Source organism: Centroberyx affinis, unplaced genomic scaffold (assembly GCF_046629955.1).
Source record: "Centroberyx affinis isolate AG114_WGS23_722 - 3 ecotype Tasmania unplaced genomic scaffold, CSIRO-AGI_Caff_v1 ptg000043l_1, whole genome shotgun sequence".
NCBI lineage: Eukaryota > Metazoa > Chordata > Actinopteri > Beryciformes > Berycidae > Centroberyx > Centroberyx affinis.
In genome coordinates, this window is record NW_027278756.1 from 97,502 (window position 1) to 103,501 (window position 6,000).

Here is a 6,000-nt window from a genome sequence, read left to right on the forward strand (position 1 = left end):
TTTGTCAATACGTCTCTTCAGTGTCATTCTGTCTGTCTTCTGTTCTCTTGCTACTGATCGAATCGAATCCTTGGAGGCTGAACTCCTTGCGTTTGTAGCCTTATGGCATAATGGCATAATATCTAGTCTGTAATATTAGAAAATACCACTTGAGTACATATATGTGTTCATATTAACTACATGTTAAATAATGTAAATGTGATTAGATTGCTGTAAGCTGAACCAGTGGCTCAGCTTGCCTCAGGGCTAGAGGTACATTTCACCTCACAACCCAAAACTGCTTCACACTGCAACTTAGGCTACAGGTATGTTCAATTTGTTACCTCATATTTTACCTTTTACAGTCTTTTAAATCCATATGTGATAAAGCCTAAAACATATCCACTTCCATTTAGATAGAAGAATCATGATATTTTTACCATGAAGAAATCACCTGACAAAGCAAAAATCTAATTTTTTTAACCTTCTCCCTCTGCTCTCCTCCATCACAGATTCAGGGAAATTAATTACTCTTCCTAAATCTGTCATCACATGATTCATTTTGTGAATGGTTGCCTAGAACCAAGGGTTTGCTCATCTTACCCACCGGTTCAACTTACCCCATTCTCCCCTATTTTGAGATCAGTGATGTAATGGTAAATAAGAAGGTGGGTAAACTATGACCTCCTGTCAGCAATCATGAGGCCACACCAATGTAAAAAATGAATAATCTTTTCAGAAAAGCATTAAATTCTGCTTTTTACCCCTTAAAATACCCCACCCTCATGTAACTTACATCATTTTGATATCACTTAGTATGTTGTATATTATGAATTTAGGCTGTAAAGGTTTATATGAGACTACCTTCTGGCAAATAAAAATGTGTGTAAACTGAATTTATTTGGTTTACCCTCCACTACACTGATTGAGACACTTTATTGATCCCTATAGGGCCGTTCTCCTTAGGCTTGGATTTATCTGAAAAGAAGTAAAAAAGGAGCTTACTTCATGCCACCTATGGGTCTTCTTTATCCACTGGTAGTGAATTTAATCGCAGTGAATCTAGTGAACAGTTATTTTTACCTCTTATCTTTGTAATCCTGCAACCAAACAACTTTCCTACAGCAGACCTACAGCGTACTCTCCTCATGCCAAGTGACGCTGTCTTCATAACTAGTTTATATATAGCCCAAATATTAGGAAAAGATAGTTTTCCTGTTTATAAACAACATAGAGTATTGTTCACAGGAATCCAAATGGACCAAGGGACCAACATCTGTAACTTGATTCTGACAGATTAGGGCTGGAAATCAGAAGATAGGATTAAGTCCCTTAAATTTCAGATCAAGTTGCTTAAAATAATCTGGGGACGTATTGTTATATAGCACAGGAAATTAAGGATGAGATGAAGTGAGTTTCCTTGGGTTTTGGGGGGGATAGAGGATAGAAGGACAACTAAACCAATGTCAGAGCGGATTCTGAAAATGTGACATTTGCACCACTCTCCTTTTGAAGTAAGTTCTTTCATAATAAAATTTGCAAGCATGAAAAAGATGACCGCGGAGGCTGCTTGTGAACATTGATTATAGTTATTGTAGTTAAATGGAATGGAACCATGAAAGCAAAGCAAACAAACGCTGTATTTTTCCTTTGGCTTGTGACTAGGCTTTAGGGAAAAAAGAAAAAGAAAAAGGAAGAGCTGCCTTCTTGGGAACTGGTGATGTCCCAACACTGCTGGATAACCCACTCAACTGAAGCCATGCACTTAGACACATGGAACAGCTCCACCCACTGGCCTGAGGGCCGCATGACATATTAATAAAGACCATTTTCCCCCATGGGCATGTCAGACCCTTATTCTATTTGATTGCTATCTCTGGGGCTACACTGGACCTGTTCTCATTTTACCTGTCAAACATTTTCACTCTCGATTGGTGGTTATTTTTTCTGCTCCACTGATTGCATATGGTGTGCCTCAAGGCTCACCTCTTGGGCCAGCACTGTTTTCTTTATATATGTTACCCCGGTGGTCATGTTATTTGTCAGCATAGCACCTTTGTTTCACTCCTGTGACACCTACACTCAGTCACATCGCTCAGTTAAACCAAATGATTCCACTGAGTTGTCAGTATTACATGGCTGACCAGCTGATGTCAGGGGCTGGATGTCAAAAAAAAAAAATCCTTCCACCCAATTCAGACAAAGCTGGCATCCTTGTTATTGACCCTGACCACATCTCAGCTTCTCTTGGTCCTTTACCTCTGTATAGCAAGCAGGTATCTAAGAGGTATATTGAGGAGATATCTTGGATTCATGTTTAAACCTTGAGCAACATACTAAAGAGCTGGTTCAGACATGGTTTTATCTTCAGGAACAATCGATTTTAACAATAATGAGAGACTAATATACACTTTTATATCATCTTTTTAAACTCCAGAGTCTAAAAAGTGGAGACAATTGATGGCATTGCTCAGGATTGTGCCAAATTCTTAGTTATTGACAAGCATGTCAACACAAATCATATTATCTTTATGTTAGTTTCCCTAAATTGGTTGCCAGGGTTCATTTAAGAACCAATTTTAATGTTTTACTGATAACTTTTAAGGCACAGCTAAATCAAAAATAAGATTTACCTATGTTCAAAACAAAATAATGAACCTGAAAGCATGCATTGTTTTTTTATTCATCACTGAAAAGCAATAGCAACTGCAAGACATTTTTGATACAAATCCTAGGAATCCTTTTGATCACAGAGTAAGAACGCACTGCAAAAGGTTAGCAGTGTGTCTGAAGCTGTCTGTCACTCCATTAGCTTCAGTATGATATCTGAGTTTCTGACCTTTAGATAATGGCAGGTTTGAAACGTTGAGTAAAGACAACATACATTACAGTCAGACGCACATTCAGTCTTGGTTTGGCTTGCAGGTTTGCATGACCCTCTATTATATTATAATGGCCAACATGTGTTCTTCTACGAGAAATACCCCTACTTCACTGATAAGAAACTAAAACAGTCATTCCAACACTACATGAAACCACACCATAACTTTTTACAGTATGCACTGCTTTGTATAATGAAGCAATCTATTCCAGCCACAGCAGAGCTGCACGCTGAACTCAGTTTACATCCATGGGCCAATTATATTATGTGCATGCTCACAGCTGGGACCAAACTCTGTTCTAATTCTTTAAGGGTGTTTTTTTCCCCCCCCAAGCCTGTTGCTCAAAGCTCAGGGAACATATTTCTTCCAGATTAAAGAACAGGGTCATACCAAATCTCAAATGTCCAACGTTAAAGAGATACTCACATCATGAATCAAGTAATGGCAACCGTGCCATCGAGGAAATAGCCATTAGATTACGGCAGGGAAAGGATGGTGGATTAACTTGCACTTGTAGCAGCTGTTAAGTATAGTATTTCTAACATTTCTTAATATTTTGAACCCTCTTAAAAGCAGCAACCATATGTACTGTAAAACACATCCATGCATCATTAAATTGCGTGTATGTGTATGCATTTTTCAGAAGACTGTAGCTGAGCAAAAATAAAAGAACTGAGGCCAATACAAAATGCAGGGAAATCTATAGACATACAGTAACTTCAATCAATTCTGTAACATGTGGATATGTATTTACTTCTTAAAAAAAGGCCATCCTATTTCATCTTAAACACCTATCCCCTGAATATTCCCACTCCTGCAACAATAACCACAGAATCAATTATTTTGCCCAACAGATTGGAGTGGATTACAAATATTGGCACAGAGCTGGATGTGAACCTGATCTTATTATTTATAGCCGGATTAAGTGGCATGAGGATTAGGGCGTAATGTCAGATAAACATCTTCGTTGGCATGACACTCGGTGGCTCTGAGGCTCTGTGCAGCCGTCCTGGAGGATTACTCATGCTATGAAACGTCACCTCACCCACTGAGCATATTTACAATAAGGTTTAGATGGCTTATTGGTCTGGCAGCATGGTCATATATAGCGAGGCCTAAGGATGCGGATGTTGAGCTCGCCTTTTGTTTCCTCAGGTGATTAACAGTCTTTTTTTCCCTGCATTTTTTTAAACCCTCTTGAAAGTTACCTTTTTATTTTGTGTGAGGCTTATTGACATTGAAGTTTCATCTGCACTCGTTTTCCTTGAGGATTTCATGAAAAACTGCTCAACATATGCGTTGATAACACAGGGTGCTGCTAGTTATTGCTTTACTCTTTGAATCATTACAAAATGGATTTCTTTTTTTTTTTATTTTACCTTTAACCAGGTAAAGTCATCTGAAATTAATAATCTCTTTTTCAAGGGAAGGCCAAGGATAACAGCAGCACAGAAAGTTACAGAAAGACATGACAGCACCAAATAATGGCACAATATCACAAGTCTAACAAAGTATAAAATGCAATAGTTTAAATAGAAAAGAGAGAGAAGCTAGGAGAGAGAGAGAGAGAGAGAGAGAGATGGGGGAGGGGGCAGTGGTGACGTACAAAAACTGTCCTAACCAATAACTGATTGCTCAGTTGTGGTTGTGGTGTAGCGTAGGTGTGTGTGTGTGTGTCTACATTTGTGTATGGAAATTGCGTGTATGTAAATTGTTAACACCGAATTTAACTCAGGAACATTACTCAGCCCTCACTCATATCAGTCGCAGGCAAAGGAATAACATTTAAACACTGAAACTGCAGCGGTATTGCCTTTAATCTGACACATTTGAACTATGTGTATAGCTGCGTATGTGTGTCTGTGTGTGTGTGTGACACAGACACACTTGGCCGTGGAGACAAACAGCTGCTGTGTACCTGGCCCAAACCCCAGGCTAAAGATGGCAGCACATCGCCTCATGGAGCATTCTCACCTGCCACTGCACAGTACAGACTGACATCAGCAGGACGCAGCCGGTGTGCGCTCAGACGCCCTGTCATACATGTGCTTACACGGGCACATTTTCAGAGCCTGGCACACCTCGCCTCACACATGTCAGCACTTTCTCTCCCTGTCTGTGCTCTTTCCCTGCGTTGCTGGTAATCATTATTCTAATTACCGCTCGGTGTGCTGCTGCTGCCGAAGTAACGCGGCGTACCGGCCCCGCTGCAGTCGGAGGGCTTGATTGACCTCGGGAGTCACAGACGAGTGCGAGGACGGAGAGGGCGGCGGAGCGGGCTTTCATCCACAGCGAGCGGACAAATTGGGACGTGTGACAGTTTGAACCCTCATTACTGTATGTGACGGTGTGGATTCTGGCGGATTAGTTAGAAATCGGCAGTATCGACCGTTGTCTTGAGGGCTAGGTGCTCTCAAAGCAGCCTGATCTCATATCAAATTCACAGTTATAGTTATGAAAAGTGGTGCATCCTAATCTTCCGAATTGAGCGAACCAGGGGGGCGGAGCTGACGTGACTGAAACAGGCAGGAGTTTGATTTTGAAACGGTGCGGTGGAAAGTAAGAGTGTGAAGGGTTGGAGAGGGGGTGGATGAATTTTTACATTTGCTGTCAAATGCCTTCATTTTCAACAAAAAATATTCTTATTTAACCATGAACAAAGGCCTTTCCCTAACCCCAAATTGTTGTCGTTGCCTAACCTTTAACTAAGGTTTTAGTTGCCTAAACCTAAGCCGAACTTTAACCCTAAACAAAGTTGCTTTAGTGCAGTGATGCAGCTACTCATGCATAAGTATAATACAAATCAAGGGTGCATCATTTTTCATACGGTGTTATACGCTGAGAACATGCTGCTCAAAGTGTGTTTGAAACCACAAGAGGTGCATTTATTATGCAGGGAGTACATACTACAAAACCCTCATGCAGGTAGGTGGAATCATGTTGCATAGAAGCAGCTACCATGGGTTTTAGCAGCATAATAGAAGAATGTATGCTTGTCTAACAGACACATCAAACACATCAAAGAACCCTGCAATTAAACTTTTGATTTCAGATGGCGCACCACACTTTTTCAACTTGTTGTGCCTACAAGTGAACATAAAATGAGCATGCTTTGTTTTTATACATGCACATCTAATTC